We start from the raw sequence: 18,512 nt of genomic DNA on the forward strand, positions 1-18,512 counted from the left end.
GTCCTCTTCTCCCAGTCAAATCCACCAGAACATTTTCCCGTATACAAATATGTCTTATAAGTATAATATGTTGTATCATCTAGCACTCACTGTATTTTCAACCCTTATTTACCAGATTTGTTTGTCATATACATCTTGACCTCCGATCTCTCTCTGAATGGAGTAAACATTTCATTGACACTTGCGTTGGCTTCTAATTAGTAATTCTGCTGACTGTTTGCCACAAACATTTCTGAGATCTCTGTAATGGTACAGCGTGGGTCACATATCTTGCGGGCGTCGTGATCAGTAAAATTATCAAAACGGATTGGCAATAATAAAGTAATAAATCTGCTTTTGGATGTTGATACCATGAATAATTCTCGTCCTGAAACATCTGTTGTGAACAATGTGAGTACATGTTTTTCCAATTGGATTTAAAAAGGGCAGAGAATACTACTAGTGATGGAAGACATCTCAGTTCCAAGTGGTTTGTTTCTCTAAAGGCTGTATCTTTCTGCTATTTACCAGGCAAATCCCCAGGTTTCTAGTTTTTACAGCTTATAATCACGCTCAACATGGAATTACTAAACGTAATTTGAAATGAATCCATGGCAATAAGAGACTTTTGCTTGTAGGTGGTGGTTTTACCGTAGGCAAGCGTAGAAGGTTGTGCGCTGGTGTATGAACGTTTCATTCACTTGCATTCATTATTTCGATAACAGTAATTCCTATCCTTCACTGGTGTCTCAGTGTCACACTCGTCATATAAAAGTGGTTCAAATGGCTCTGAGCACCATCGGACTTAACTTCTCAGGTCATCAGTCCCCTAGAACTTATAACTACTTAAACCTAACTAACGTAAGGACATCACACACATCCATGCCCGAGGCAGGATTCGAACCTGCGCCTGTAGTGGTCTCGCGGTTCCAGACGGTAGCGCCTAGAACCGCCTGGCCACCGCGGCCGGCTCGTCAGATAATATCCCAGAGCATTCAGGGTTAAAGTTGTCATCACTGGGAATCAAATGAGTGTCTAATCATCGCACCTTATTTCAGGTAAGCGCTGATTAATTCCTGTTTCAGCATTTGAAAACACATTTTCATTTTCTGCCCCGTCGTCATTTTGTTCGAGCCATAAATGCACACTGGATTGTGCTTCAAGATGATCATCGCATACCGAATTGTGATTCATATGATTTCCTGCAAACGAAACTGAAACCGAAATTTTATTCCTCTTTTTCATCTTGTTTCTTGCAGAATCACACAGCATGTACTTTCATGGTGTAAATGTATTCATTCTGAATAAATACGATGTATATTTATAGTGAATCCCTCCTGTCTCAGGAGACCCTATGGAATGGCTGTCGATTTTCTTAATTTCATTATTGAATAATTGCTTCTTCTTTCTGTACTGATTGCTTTCCGATTGTACTAGAGCTTTAGAATCAGACCCGGCAAGTGACAGGTCGCCACCCATCACAAAACTCTGATCCAACACAGATGGTCTCTAGCGGGATTAATACTTTTAGTTTTCTCTCCACATATGACAGGGGCAAAGATAATAAGCAGCTTATTTTTTTGAATGGTTCTAGCGAAATGCGTATCAACACCGCTCCAAACATGGCAGCTAATTTAATTGGAAATGGTGAGCTGAATATCATGTAGTACTAATGCAACGGATAACGGCTTTTGTGTGTTCCTGTCCACCTATCATCAGGGATAACGAAACTCCGCATAACGAGCTTAACCGCTATACGCTTGCGCAATAAGATTGTGTCAACTGCAATGTTTGTCGGCAAAAATTTTCGATAGTCGCTCGTACGTACGTTTTGAAATAAAAGTGCAGTACGAATTTTCGGTTGCTGTGCAGGTTTTAATGAACAAATTTTGTGCGGCACAATGTTTACGATTACCCGGGTCTTGGGACTGACAATCTGTCGCGCTGACCACTTTTTTTCCTTTTCGTGATCAGAGGAGAAAAACCGGAATTTTTCTCTGCATCTACACACAAATTAATAGTCCGTAAGCAACTTCGGACATTCAAACACAACAATAAAAGTTTCTTAATGGGGTTTTGGGGGTAAATTATTTAGACCTAACCATAGAAGTCAATCATCACATTCGTACATCTAAGATTTAGAGGAAGCCCGGCACCACTGATCTTGTGATAAAAAAAATGTAAATGTCGTGTGACTAGGGCCTCCCGTCGGGTAGACCGTTCGTCGGGTGCAAATCTTTTGATTTGACGCCATTTCGTGGACTTTCGTGTCGATGGGGATGAAATGATGATGATTAGTACAACACAACACCCAGCCCCTGAGCGGAGAAAATCTCCGACCCAGCCGGGACTCGAACCCGGGCCTTAGGGCTGACATTCTGTCGCGCTGACCACTTCCCCCCCCCCCCCCCCCCCCCCTCATTTTGTTCGATATAGTACGTTGCGTTTGGTCTGGGTGACGTCACAAGACATTCGTTCCAGGTGATCGTTGATCCCTTGACTCAGTTTTTTTTTCTATTATTACAGAGAGCACTCAGCCCTCTGGCCGATCACGCAGAGCTACCGTGCCGGTATCACTCAGCTACCGGGGGCGGACGACATTGTTATAAATGTAATTCTCAAACCCAGTGACCAATCACCATGTTACATTCCATTCAGTGATACGCCACCTTATGTCCATTCATAGACGGATGACAACTTCCAATATGAATTCGATACAATTAAACAAAAGCACAAAGCAGTGGCTAAACTCTGGCCTCGGTGTAGCCCATACTGCATAACAGAGACAATACATCTTTATCTATTTTTTACCCTGTGCTCGGTCCACCACCCATTGAATTCTGTCTTTGGCGCTCGGATCCATATTTAGGAAAGGTTTCTTAGAATGTGGCCAGAAATCTTAAATCTACGATAGTTAATACATCAGTTCACGTGAACAACGCTACTAGATACATTTCCCTGTGATGGTAAGTACTGCATGTCAGCAATGGAAAAGGAGTGAAGTACACAGATCATTTGTAAATGCTGCAAATTCTATAGAGGCCAGTCTGGCAGAGCGAACCTGGAAGAACTCCATGGTACCTAGAGACGCAGAGACTGAGACCAACTATGCAGACCAACAGGCTAAATGTAGAACACAGTGACACAGTGAAAATGTAACCGTACCCATCATCCACAAACAGAGAAAGATGAATCATCTTGAAATAATAGATACTAATAAACATATGGCTGTTTGCCCAAACGTGGCACTGAATGATCGAACACAATTCCCGTACTAACAACTTCCAACAGCAGATACTGCAAATAAAGCAATCCAACTACTTTGTAAATTACCCCTCTTACTTATAAGCCACATCTTTTACTCTATTTCATTTACTGCCGTTTTACTTGACCCGTAAATATACTTTGCATAATTGTGTACCTAAATAGTTTTTACAGCTTTGGAAGACGGTTCCTTATGAAAGCAAGAAAAAAAGTAAACTAAAAATGGGCTCTAAAATAATTTTGAGCACTTGTTCATTTATGATACTTCGAATCACATATCTTATGTTACAAGCTCTTTTCTTTGCATATTTTGGGAGGAAGTAGTATGGGCAAAAGCAAGAAAAAACATGTCGAGCACACATGGACTGTTCCTGCCTTTATGGACGAGTGGTTCTAGGCACTTCAGTCCGGAACGGCGCTGCTGCTACGGTCGCAGGTTCGAATCCTACCTTTGGCATGGATGTGTGTGATGTCCTTCGGTTAGTTAGGTTTAAGTAGTTCTACGTATAGGGGACTGATGACCTCAGATGTTAAATCCCATAGTGTTCAGAACCATCTGAACCATTTGAACACAGGGGTTCCAAACTACATACATTAAGACCAACGAGCACTTGCTCATCTATGCTTTTGTGAAAACATCTCCTCTACTGAGCAAGTGCTCGTAGCTGTTAAGGCATGCATTTCAGAGCCCATGCGTTATAGACGTTGGTCGCGTTTTCGTCTAAGGAATGTGTCTTGAAAATCTGTTGAGAGAATTTAGTTACACCGTGTGAATTTCGCGCAGTTTTCTTTTCTTATCTGAACAATTGTTGCAGTTTGTCATATATTTTACCTGAGTTAAATAGCTTTACTTCATATTTTTACTGATGCATTTCTTCCAATTTTGTACTTAGTGCCAAAGTTAATGATTGTCATCTTTGACATCCATTTAAAACAATATTTGGATGCACCTAGTTTAAAATCTTGTTCTCCTGCAAATCACACTAACACATACTCGTCATTGTACTTGATAATCACCTAAAGGCTGAGAACCAATTAGTAAAGTAATAAAGAAACTGTAATCTTACACAAGAGTCTTATGTTTTCCATTCATTACGTAATGATTAGTGTGGAATACATCTTATTGGCGTTTTCTTCCTCCCTTTGCAGCAGCACTCGCTATTCGAATTGTGAAAGATGACTGTATACCACTGTAAAACTCGGGAGCAACAGTGTGCAGTTGTTAGGGTCTATCTGGATGCAAACTCTGGAGCCATTAGTCTTTTTAGTCTAGAATACTGATTTTCTGAATTCCCTGGTGTTTATTCTAGTGGAAGTAGTTGATGGCGAAAAATCAGGATAATTCGCAGTCGATAAAGGACTGAAGTAAGGTGATGATCTCAGCCCTTTCTTTTTTACCAGCTTCCTACGTGAATAACGTAAACATAGAAAACGTCAACCCACACAACAAAGCTTGCAAAGTGGAGATCACGACCAGACTGTCTGCAACAATGCTCCAGGCAGATGACTGACTCCAGGAAGACTTATAATATAAGGGCGTAGTGGAATTGTATGAAGAGGAAGGGAATGCAGATAAAGACAAAGTTATGTGGATTTGAAAACAGAGCAGAAGGGAAGAAGAGCCCTGTATAATCTGTAAAAGGAAGCCTTTTGGAAAGTAGACATTTCTGAATATCTTGGCATCTTGCTAAGTCGTGATGAAAGAAGAGAAATAAATAGGTACTAAACAGAACTAAGAAAGCAGCCTAAGCGTGGTGTCAGATGAATAACACAATGTTAGGGAAAAAAGGGATCAGCATGATAACTAAAATGCAAATTTACAATGAAATTCTGGCACCACTGACAGCGTATGATTTACAGACTTTGACGCTATAAGAGAAGTACTGCAGGAGAATTGCAACCACAGAAATGAAATTCATGAGGAGAGCAGTAGGAAAGACCAGGAGATACAGAGTTAGAAATGAAAGAAACAAGAAGGGACTGGGCAGAAGAAAGCAAAGAGTATGGTGATTGGGGAACGTCAGTTGAGATGGCATGGACATGTTAAGATATTGGGAACGGAGAGAAACGATAAACAAGTATTTGAAATGCTTGCACGGGGATAGCTCGACGAGGAAGCCCCACATCTCGTGGGAGTACAGAGTCGAGAAACTGGGACGAAGGCGTGGAAAGAGAACCGTGGAAATGAAGAGTTTGTGCGAGATTAGAGTGAATGGGAGGAGCTGATACAGCAAGGCTGCCTCGACACTTGAAAGCATGAGGCTTGTTTTAAAAAAAATTCACATTAAAATTTCCAATGGTATAGCGAAGCGTTTCTTAACCTGGAATCCCTGGAGATTAGAAATTGCATGAAGGTATAATAATACGGAGGATTGTTCCAAAGTTTTTTTATCGTTATCCTGAAAAAATAAAGTTGAATTACTGATTTTTCGTTCGTTTCTTGGTGTATACCAGCAGGTGTAGCACACTAAAATCCCCGCGCCACAGTACCGCAGCGCGCAGCCAGAGCAGCTCAAACAAAAGGGTAGTATGGTGCGGTAACTCGTTTTCGGAAGCAACGTCGTTGTACGGCTATAATTTTATCACGTTGTTGTTTGAAAATGTAATTCCCGTCGTGTTTGATACTGGGCTGCTTAAATTCAGAAGTGATGTTTAACGTGAAAAAGTGCCTTTAGTAAGCTACGCATACTGTTCCACATTACTTTGACTACTTCACGGACACCCCAAGCTACACTTACAAGACTGAATACCTGTGCAACACTGTCAGTTTAGTAGAAAAGGTGTGTTGTTCGTATAGTGTAGCTGCTTCAACCAGAGAGAAATATAGTACTAATCCACGACACTGAAATAAGTATGGTTTTTGTCCTATTATATCGATTTTTTGTTTCTTCCCGTTACCAAAGTTCCTCTTTTATATCTTTAATACGTGATCATTCAAATGCCCTTAGCGGTAACACATGCGGTTAAGCGTGAAAATGATTCATTTCACTGTTTTTGGGATGACCGATTTATATTCTAAGCACATTTTCGTGCGTTTCTGAGCTTTCGAGATCACGCTGTTCCCTTGTTGGTACTAACACGACCACTTTTGTCTTTAAAAATTCATTGAATCAGGTCGTTTCTGCAACAGCTTCGTATGAATAGATTGCAGAATACAAATACCTCGACTAGCGCAACATTTCTCAGCATTTCAGTATTTACGGGCTAATTTTCAATCATCGCACCACTATCTTCTTATATATATATGGGCAACAAATCATAACCACGCAAAAATAATATTACGTGTATTGCGTAATTATGACTTGGTACTGTGAAACAGAGTGATTCTGAAAATGGCTATGTTAAAAAAAAACTTGCTATCGAGACAGTTAAATAAAAAACAATCTACATCATAGAGTGCTATCCAGATTTCCATTTTATGGTAAATTCTGTTCCTCATCAGTTAATGTATTTTCACACTAAACTTACAAAGTTAAAAATCTTAAAAATTACCAAGAATAAGTAAATGTTTTGCCATTTCGCAACACCGGTCCGCTACATTGTCAAAACCAGAGTTGAGGGTCCTTTATTGCACTTTGTCTCACAGTTAGTGCTCGAAAAGGTGAGGCATTATCTCAGGCACATGGGGAAGGGGGGGGGGGGGGGCAGAGGGAGTGTAGCATGACAAGTGCAGGGTGCGAGGGCGTGAGGGGGCGGGCGGGGGAGGGAATGTTTTCTTGTTTGTCTTTCAGTTCTGACAACTCATGGGCAAGTGCGTCTCCAGTAACAAAAATTAAACGTAACGTGGGTTCGTGAATGCGCGTTATAGTGACACTTATCTTCAAATGTGGCACTTACTTGCAACTGTTTATACAACGCAATTGTTAGACACAGTATGCAGCTGACACAATACTGCGACGCGAGCCTCACTTCCCTTCTGACTTCTTTTGTAGAGCCACAAATCTCGTGCATATGTTGCTTGACTACGCTGTGTATGAAGGGCGCAATTTTTCCTTCGATACTGCATCCCTTCCTGCGAAACTGAATATTACAAATGTCACGATTCTTCAATCCGACCAGTGTCATTTTTTTTAAATTTGTGCAAGGGATGAGAATTATCATTCCAATGTGCAGCTGTATTCTTTACATGCTGTCTTGTTTCATAGTGTTGCAGTGCATGTTCATGTATAGTAACTCAGAGAAATGTAAACGTTTCAGTCAAAACTAACCTTTTCTAACCAGAAGTTGACGGTGACTACAGTGTCACATTAATCACTAACGTTGGCAGTGTATTCGACATGAGGCGGCCCAAGTGATGCTGACATGTAACGATCATACTTGGAGGCGGAGAAATTTAACTTCTTATTATGTCAAAATGCAATTTACTATTGCCCTTTCAAGTAAATTAATCAACTTTTTAATTCATATTATTTTTATTGTTTTTTTTTTCAGTAAGCTCGCTCCCTCCCGTACCCCATTTCATTTTGTCACACCGGCCTATGGGGCGCTTCGTATAGGTTACAATTTTTATGCCTTCTGTAGTTTAACATCCCTACTGACCCTCGGAATGTAATTGCTTCTATTAATGCTTCAGTAACAGACTTCCATAACTATATTGCTTACAATCAAGTAATGTTCATTCAAAAGCCAATAAGTAGGATACGAAACGGTAACGATAACCATAGATTCTGTTTACTTAGTACCTTCCTCTATATTACTACGAAAAGCCCATATTACGTGCACTTTCTTTTAGGTATTATGAGGCTAGCATGGTGCAACCATTATAGGTAAGAAGGAAGATCGAATATTAGTAAAACATAATTTCCTCGTCTGATTCTTTAGCACGTCATAGTAAACGTGGCTGATTCAAAAACATGGCTCTCAGTTAGAATAAATTTCGCCTGGAAGTATGACAACACTACTAGTACCATCCAGAGCATCAAAGAACTAACGCATGAAACTAATACCATCAAAACAATTCCAATAAATAATTGATATTCTGAACACTCAGTTGACAAACTATCAAAAAAAAAATACAGGACAATATCAGTAATAGAAGGTCAACAGGAAAAACAATTAATACAGAAAATTGCTAACCTATTCAGAAACACCAATATTAATATTTCTTTCGCCACAAACAACAAACTGGGAAACCACTTACCTCTCACATTAAACATAAACACTCCAATAAAAGAAAAAAGTAGAGTATATAAATTACACTGTAACAGCTGCCCTACATTTTAGATATGAATTATAGGAATAACTTTCCATAAATATTACAAAGAACGCACTGATGTCTTCAGACTTAACCACTTCGACAAATTTGCAGTAGCTAGCCACATGTACCTCAACACACAGACTAAGTGACATCTACAACAGCTCACCAGCACTCCATACAGTAAACGATGGTAAAAAAAACTTGATCTGCGAGAGTAATTAAAAGTAATGTTACATAAAGAAGAAGCGTCTGGAAAGCGTTGGATGAACACAATTTTTTCAGTAATTTTAAAAATTTGATTGGTTGGTTGGATTCGGGGGAGGGGACTAAACAGTGATGTCATCGGTGTCATCGAATAAGGGGAAGATGGGGAAGGATATCGGTTGTGCCGTTCCAATGAAACCATTTAGGCATTTGCCTGAAGCGATTTAGGAAAATTAGGGAAAAACTAAATCGGTATGGCCGGAGGCGGATCTGAAACGTCGTCCACCCGATGAAAGTCCGTTGTGCTAACCACTGCTCCACCTCGCTCAGTTTTAAAAGTTTATTCTTTCCTACAAGAAGAATTATTTAATAATGTGACCATTTCATAAAAACTGTTTACATTTACCACATTGAAAAATATTTCTGTTATTAACGACATCTATATAAATAATAATGTAGGACCTTGTAAATATTATCCGTATATTTGTAAAACTGCAGCATCTTCACGGTCGAAATTCTTTCACTTGTTTTGAATTGCGTTTGAAAATGTGTTGTGCCAAAATGTTTCTGCAATGTGCTGTTTAATAGAAAGTATGTATTTATTACCAAACATTCTCCAGAACCATGCACCTATACTAGAAACAGATAGTTATTTTTGATTTATCATAGTTCTATAAACTTTTATTTCATAATGTCGCATTTTGTAATACATCAATGGGATGTTGTCAGACACAGAATCAGACGGAGTGTAAAGTTGATGTAGACTGTCAAAGCACCTGTAGATGAGCCCTTTGGGCTCGAAATACGTCGTGTATTTTAAGAAAATCAAGATTTTCGGCTGAAGATATAGGATGATCATCAACAAAAGCGAAACGAGGATAATGGAATGTAGTCGAATTAAATGGGGTGATGCTGAGGGTATTAGATTAGGAAACGAGACACTGAAAGTAGTAAAGGAGTTTTGGTATTTGGGGAGCAAGATAACTGATGATGGTCGAGGTAGAGAGGATGTAAAATGTAGACTGGCAATGGCAAGGAAAGTATTTCTGGAGAAGAGAAATTTGTTAACATCGAGTATAGATTTAAATGTCAGGAAATCGTTACTGAAAGAATTTGTATGTAGCCATGTATGGACGTGAAACAGGGACGATAAATAGTTTAGACAAGAAGAGAATAGAAGATTTCGAAATGTGGTGCTACAGAAGAATGCTGAAGATTAGATGGGTAGATGACATAACTAATGAGGAGGTATTGAATAGAATTGGGGGTAATAGGAGTTTGTGGCACAACTTAACTAGAAGAAGAGATCGGTTGGTAGGAAATGTTCTGAGGCACCAAGGGATCATCAATTTAGTATTGGAGGGCAGCATTGAGGGTATAAATCATAGAGGGAGACAAAGAGATGAATACACCAAGCAGATTCAGAAGGATGTAGGTTGCAGTAGGTACTGGGAGACGAAGAAGCTTGCACAGGATAGAGTAGCATGGAGAGCTGCATCAAATCAGGTTCTGAACTGAAGACCACAACAACAACAACAACAACAACAACAACAGACAGGCCATACTGCGTGGGACCTTGTTCACATATCGGCTACTATCTCATGTTTCGCCGTCCACGGTGGTCTAGCGGTTCTATGCGCTTAGTGCGGAACCGAGCGACTGCTACGGTCGCAGGTTCGAATCCTGCCTCGGGCATGCATGTGTGTCATGTCCTTAGGTTTGTTAGGTTTAAGTAGGTCTAAGTTCTAAGGGACTGATGACCACAGATGGTAAGTCCCGTAGCGCTCAGAGCCATTTGAACAATTTTTTTTCCTTATGTTTCCTACAAGTATATGTTGTAATCGGATCACAACGGCCGGCACACCGGTTGGCTGATCCCTCGCTCCCTCTATACCGCTGAGTACGACGCGGCGGTCGGTCGTTACTGATGGACCCGCCATGGCCTGTAGATGGAGTTAACGTTTCTAATTGTTGTAGTGATTCTGATTCGTCGTTGCAGGTACTCCGTGTACGGATCTTATTTAATCTTTTTCACTTATTTTCTTTGTTCACTCCCGTATAGTGTGCGTGTGCTCGTGCGCGCGTGCGTGCACGTGATATGCTCACCAACGTATTGGAAAACGCACGCACCAAGTACACCTCAATTGTACAGAATTCTGAGATTTATTGGACCGTTGGCATCAAATTAAATCAAACAGAACAAAGTGACACCGGCCGCGGTGGCCGTGCGGTTCTGGCACTGCAGTCCGAAACCGCGGGGCTGCTACGGTCGCAGGTTGGAATCCATCCTCGGGCATGGGTGTATGTGATGTCCTTAGGTTAGTTAGGTTTAAGTAGTTCTAAGTTGTAGGGGACTTATGACCTAAGATGTTGAGTCCCATTGTGCTCAGAGCCATTTTTTGAACCAAGTGACGCAACATTTGTTACGTTGCTCTTGCATATTGGAGGAGCGGAGATAAATTGCTGACAATTTTACAGATTTTGAGGCCACAGCTTCCCTACTCATGTCACCTGAGATGAGGACCAAGAAGACTCAGTCGAAAAATATAAACTGTGGCGATAATTTAATGATGTATGGTTTATGCAATGGAGTGCGTCTGATGATAAAGTGTGAGTCTCGTTATGTGCGGGAAATGTTTATCAGACTAGAGCAAATGTGGCATTAGTTTTTTGTTCTGCTAGTCCATCTTAAACAATAACAAGTCGATCTGATTATGGAATAACCACATTTAAGTCATCTTTTGTGCAACCACGTTATTCGTAAATACTTCATTAATGATCAACCTGTCTACGGCGTTTATCCGTTGTTATTATTTTTTCCTTCTCCTCGTATTTTTCCATTCGTCGACATCTGTAAGTCAGTAAGATGGAATAATGTATATTATTGTAAAATCACTTTATTCAGTTGCAAATCCAGCATCAGCAGTAATGAACAAATGCGACATTGCAGTGCCTGTGTTGTCCAGAAGTACGAAGCGAAGCTCCTTCGGACATGCGTGGATGTCATTATGAACTATATGAAATGTATTTGCGTTTGTGATTATGGAACACCATCACCGATATAATGGAATGACGACAACGAAAATTTTGGTTGAACTGGAACTCGAACCCGGATTTCCTGCTTACCGCGAGCGGTCGCCCGACTTTTTTAAAGTAAGGAATTGCTGCAGGAGCTAGACGACGGGTAGGGCAGGGGTCCACACCCGAAGCCTGGCCATCCCGCCGCCACGCCCAAGCAACGTGTTCAATGATCGAAGGATCAGGAAGAGGATGTAGTGGGTTTGTCTATGTTCTTTCATTGATTTATTTCTTTAATTTTTATAACATTTTTAATTTTTTTGTATTTATGGATTTATTTTTGTTTCATTACAAAATAAAAGATCCTACAACTGCCGTAGTCGAGCGTCCGAGTTGTCTTCTCGTCTGTTGGGAGGGGTTCCCCTTATTCCGTCCGTAGAGGATGAATATGCTCGAGGATTCTTTTTCACTTTCAGCGTCTCAGATCCGGAACGCCCCAGTGCGCAGAAGGATCCGCAAATAATGAACCCAAATAATTTAGCGAAACGGGTTCTGTGCTTCGGGTGGCGGCTGAAAGCTGCGTGTCCCGTCATCAGTAGGGAGTGTGCTTTTGGAAGCATCGCAAAATATGTAGTAAAGGGCCATGTCTTTAGCCAGTTACGGCGTTCGGACTGGTCGATGGAAAGTATACGCCGCCAGGCGCAATATATCATCTGGGGAGATAGACTCCGGCAATCGTCGCAAGAGTAACGCCATCATGCGCTGAGTCAGTAGGCAGTACTCGCTGGTCGCGGCACAGGTCAGACGGAGTGAATCCGAGACAACGACTGAGCATGGCGGACACAAGGGCTCGTCTGTCAGATGAATGGGATGTAGCCACTGGCGAGCAGCGAACTTCCCATTCACAACCACGTACCACAATGAACGCGCCGTCGTAGGTAGAAAAGGCGTGTGTACCGCTCGCCACACAGTTTTCCAGGCAACTTCAGGATGTCTGTGGGCGACCGTATTTATAGATTGCTGCTGTCGATAGAGGCGATAATAATCTTTCATGCTGGGCATCCGTATCGTCAGAAGTTCTGACCGTAAGTAGCTGAAGTCAATCAAGAACCGGTGAAATGTGTCCTACAGAAACCGGGGGATGGAGAGAGTGTGGTGCCACTTCCCCTATCAGGATGCCCTCAGAGTGACGTCGGCAGAGGTCCACGTGCGATGCATAGTGTTGAGATAAAGCGATCGCGCACGGTTATATACACGAATAAACCGATACCGCCCGCCCGCTGCGACAGTGTCATGGTGGCGTATCGGACATTAAAAACAAGGCCGGGGATTACGAGATGTCCATATGCTTTTTGAAATCTGTTGGCCATCGTAGGCGTCAAGGGAAGGACGTGACCAAAATAGTTCAATTTGGAGACAAGATAGGTGTTGACATAACGTGTTCTGAGGAGCATATCCAAGCGACGCACTTTGTTGTCCTGTAGCAGACCACGTGTCTGGTGTAGGAGCCGGCGCTACGTTGCCGGCGAACATTGCTATAGAATTGCACTCCTAAACTCTTGAGTACGGGCACCTTGGCAAAGGGCACCGCCGTTGCGTGGGAACCCCCCCCCCCCCCCCAAACATCCATGTATTTTGTCTTCTTCACGTTGATGACGTTCCCAGCGGCCGCCCCGTACTGGCGTAGCCACTGAAGCGCCATATACATTTCATCCTCTGATCTGGCCAGAAACACCACGTCATAGGCGAATGCACCACAACGAAAGGTCACGTCCCGCATGGAAAGGTCTGTTAATCGCTGCCGTACACCATGTAAAGCTGGTTCAAGCGCTGCCGCAAATAATATACCCGACAGGGAGCACCCTCTTCGCTCTGTCCGTCCAACAACAAAGTGACGAGACTGATAATCGTTGACCATCATGCGGGAGCGCACTCCGTGGACCAGCCGAAGGACTACCTATGCAGACTCTGGAGAAAGGCCCATGTGTTGCAAAACTGCCCGTAAGAAGCCATGGTCGATGCGGTCAAAATCTACGGCGACAAAGGTGCCTTGTATTTTGCAGGCCATCGCCAAAGCAATTACGTCGCGGTATGGTCCTAAAGCCGTATGAAGGTTGCTGACACCACCTAAACATGTTTGATCGGTGTGGATGGCTTTTCCGATAGCGGTGTGGAGACGGGCGCGGAGGATTGCGGGCGAAGATTTTGTAGTCGTTGTTGAGGAGTGTGAGTGGGCGAAAGTCCAGCCACCTACAACCACCATTCGGTTTCGCTGCTGAGATCAAGATGCCGTCTGTGAATTCTGTGGGGATAGTGAAGTCAGGGCGGAGCAGATCTTGAAACATTTGGAGCCACTTATCGCCCATAAGGTCGTAAAAAGTGCGGTAGAATTCCAGGGGTAAACCGTCCGGTCCAGGCGACTTGTTCGGTGCTCCACGTGCCAAGGCCGATGTCAGCTCGTCAGATGTAATGGGCAACAGCAGACTATCATCGGGTGTCACGTCCCTAGGGGCGGGAAAATCGTGCAGCAGCTCGTCATAATCACTTACGTTTCGCGGTTCTTTCATGTACAAGGTCTCATATAGTGTCGGGCGAACGTGTGCGCTATATCTGTATGCGTCGCCAGCCGCAGTGGTCTCGCGGTTCTAGGCGCGCAGTCCGGAACCGTGCTACTTCTACGATCGCAGGTTCGAATCCTGCCTCGGGCATGGAGGTGTGTGATGTCCTTAGGTTAGTTAGGTTTAAGTAGTTCTAAGTTCTAGGGGACTGATGACCACAGCAGTTGAATCACATATTGCTCAGAGCCATTTGAACCATCTGTCTGCGTCACTGCGCGACCACCCTTCTCCGTGTTTACCGCCGTTATGAGGTGACGTTAGCGGTGGCGCCTCTGGCGCACAGTATGACAGACTGATGCCGTTTCATTGGGGATGAAGTCTTGCACTCGCGCACTGATACGGACACCTTCTAGCTGCTCTGTCCTGATGCAAAGTAGACGAGCTTTGATGCGTTGTACGGACATGTGACGTTCGGGAGACGGTGGTTGCGCCGCCAGCTGACGTAACGCTGTATAGTAAAATTCCGATGTTGACTTTTGCCAGCTCGATCCCCCCCCCTCCTCTCCCCCCCCCCCCCCCCCCCCCCCCCGTAGGGAAACAGGGTCTTTCGAAGCGCCTGATACATCGACGCTACGTGTCAGTAACTACTCACCGACACGCTTCCTCGCGAAGGAGGGAGTCGTTCAGCGTCCACGGGCCTCTGCTGCGTCTTGTGATTTGTCGGGGTAAGGTGATAGTGCAGATATACGCGAGATGATCCGCGAAGGCCGTCGGCCAGAGTTCAGCATCACGGGTTGCTGTGCGGAGGGCACAGGAGACGTATATCCGGTCCAGACGACTGGCAGAGTGGCTGGTAAAGTGCGTATATCCACGCTGGTTCCCATGATGTAAGGGCCCCGTGTCGTGGAGCGCGGGGTCACGTATCAATGCTTGTAGAGCCGGGCATGGGACGTAATGCGGTATCTGGTCCTCGGGCCGCAAACACTTAAAAAATCGCAGCCTGCTATGTAATGATCTATATTTCCTTGCAAAAGTGGGGCTACCTGCTCCGAATAGATGCCAGTCACCACGGTGCGAATTACCGGAGGGAGCGCAGACGTTAATGAAGCGGACTGCGCCAAGTGTGAGAGCGATGCCTCGTCCGTTAGGCAAGTACTTCACGCCCGTCGCTTCTATGCCATCTCGGAGAAGGACGGCCGTTCCTCCTGCGACATCACCAGAGGGTAGGCTGTAGGTGGTGTAGCCATATAGGTTTAAACGCAGCTCGGGACGGACCTCCTGGAGAAGGGTACTGTCCAAGTCTGCCGCTCTGATCATGTCTTGTAACACGTGGGTCGTGACAGTGGAGTGGACACCATTGACATTGACTGTTCCCACACGTTATACCTGAGACACATCAAGTGGCGGAGGCAGTGTGCTGGTGCAAGCCCACAGTGATCTCGCATACCACACAACCATCCCGCCGCATGCTGTACATAACTGTGCCGTATGATCCCCTGTACCAGTGGTCTAGGGGTAGCGTCTTTGATTCATAATCAAAACGTCTTCAGTCCCGGGTTCGATCCCCGCCACTGCCTAAATTTTTATAAATAATCAGAATTGGCGGCCGAAGACTTCCGGCGTAAGAAGTCAGCCTCATTCTGCCGACGGCCATGTCAAAGAGGGCGCAGGAGCGGATAGAGGTTCAGGGCACTCTCTTGTCCTAGGGGTGGGAAATTGCCCCAAAAGGCGGAAGAATCAGCAATGATCAACGACATGAGGACGCAGAAGGCAATGGAAACTACTGCATTAAAGACACGTAACGTGTATCCACAGGACATGTGGCCTGTAGTCGAATAAGTGTCATGATGATCTCTCCATTGGCAAAAGATTCCGCAATAGTCCCCCATTCGGATCTCAGGGAGGGGACTGCCATGGGGGAGGTTACCATGAGAAAAAGATTGAATAATCAACGAAAGGATAATGTTCTACGAGTCGGGGCGTGGAATGTCAGAAGCTTGAAAGTGGCAGGGAACCTAGAAAATCTGAAAAGGTAAATGGAAAAGCTCACTCTAGATATAGTAGGGGTCAGTAAAGTGAAGTGGAAGGAAGACAAGGATTTCTGGTCAGATGGGTATCGGGTAATATCAACAGCAGCAGAAAATGGTATAACAGGTGTAGGATTCGTTATGAATAGGAAGGTAGGGCAGAGGGTGTTTTACTGTGATCAGTTCAGTGACCGGGTTGTTCTAATCAGAATCGACAGCAGACCAACACCGACGACGATAGTTCAGGTACACATGCCGACGTCGCAAGCAGAAGATGAACAGATAGAGAAAGTGTATGATGATATTGGAAGGGTAATGCAGTATGTAAAGGGGGACGACAATCTAATAGTCATGGGCGACTGGAATGCAGTTGTAGAGGAAGGAGTAGAAGAAAAGGTTACAGGACAATATGGGCTTGGGACAAGGAATGAAAGAGGAGAAAGACTAATTGAGTTCTGTAACAAGTTTCAGCTAGTAATAGCGAATACCTTGTTCAAGAATCACAAGAGGAGGTGGTATACTTGGAAAAGGCCGGGAGATACGGGAAGATTTCAATTAGATTACATCATGGTCATCCAGAGATTCCGAAATCAGATACTGGATTGTAAGGCGTACCCAGGAGCAGATATAGACTCAGATCACAATATAGTAGTGATGAAGAGCAGGCTGAAGTTCAAGACATTAGTCAGGAAGAATCAATACGCAAAGAAGTGGGATACGGAAGTTCTAAGGAATGACGAGATACGTTTGAAGTTCTCTGACGCTATAGATACAGCAATAAGGAATAGCGCAGTAGCTAGTACAGTTGAAGAGGTATGGACATCTCTAAAAAGGGCCATCACAGATGTTGGGAAGGAAAACATAGGTACAAAGAAGGTAACTGCAAAGAAACCATGGGTAACAGAAGAACTACTTCAGTTGATTGATGAAAGGAGGAAGTACAAACATGTTCCGGGAAAATCAGGAATACAGAAATACAAGTCGCTGAGGAATGAAGTAAATAGGAAGTGCAGGGAAGCTAAGACGAAATGCCTGCAGGAAAAATGTGAAGACATCGAAAAAGATATGATTGTCGCAAGGACAGACTCAGCATACAGGAAAGTCAAAACAACCTTTGGTGACATTAAAATCAACTGTTAAATGCAGAGGAGAGAGCAGATAGGTGGAAAGAATACATTGAAAGCCTCTATGAGGGTAAAGAATTGTCTGATGTGATAGAAGAAGAAACAGGAGTCGATTTAGAAGAGATAGGGGATCCAGTATTAGAATTGGATTTTAAAAGAGCTTTGGCGGACTTAAGGTCAAATAAGGCAGTAGGGATAGATAACATTCCATCAGAATTTCTAAAATCATTGGGGGAAGTGGCAACAAAACGACTATTCACGTTGGTGTGTAGAATATATGAGTCTGGCGACATACGATCTGACTTTCGGAAAAGCATCGTCCACACAATTCCGAAGACGGCAAGAGCTGACAAGTGTGAGAATTATTGCACAATCAGCTTAACAGCTAATGCATCGAAGCTGCTTACAAGAATAATATACAGAAGAATGGAAAAGAAAATTGATAATGCGCGAGGTGACGATCAGTTTGGCTTTAGGAAAAGTAAAGGCACGAGAGAGGCAATTCTGACGTTACGGCTAATAATGGAAGCAAGGCTCAAGAAAAATCGAGACACGTTCATAGGATTTGTCGACCTGGAAAAATCGTTCGACAATATAAAGTGATGCAAGCTGTTCGAGATTCTGAAAAAAGTTGGGGTAAGCTATAGGGAGAGACGGGTCATATACAATATGTACAACAACCAACAGGGAATAATAAGAGTGGACGATCAAGAACGAAGTGCTCGTATTAAGAAGGGTGTAAGGCAAGGCTGTAGCCTTTCACCCCTACTCTTCAATCTGTGCATCGAGGAAGCAATGATGGAAATAAAAGAAAGGTTCAGGAGTGGAATTAAAATACAAGGTGAAAGGATATCAACGTTACGATTCGCTGATGACATTGCTATCCTGAGTGAAGGTGAAAAAGAATTAAATGATCTGCTGAACGGAATGAACAGTCTAATGAATACACAGTATGGTTTGAGAGTAAATCAGAGAAAGACGAAGGTAATGAGAAGCAGTATAAATGAGAACACTGAGGAACTTAACATCGGGATTGATGGTCACGAAGTCAATGAAGTTAAGATATTCTGCTACCTAGGCAGTAAAATAACCAAAGACGGACGGGGCAAGGAGGACATCAAAAGCAGACTTGCTATGGCAA

This window comes from Schistocerca gregaria, chromosome 6 (assembly GCF_023897955.1).
Source record: "Schistocerca gregaria isolate iqSchGreg1 chromosome 6, iqSchGreg1.2, whole genome shotgun sequence".
In the NCBI taxonomy this organism is placed as follows: Eukaryota; Metazoa; Arthropoda; class Insecta; order Orthoptera; family Acrididae; genus Schistocerca; species Schistocerca gregaria.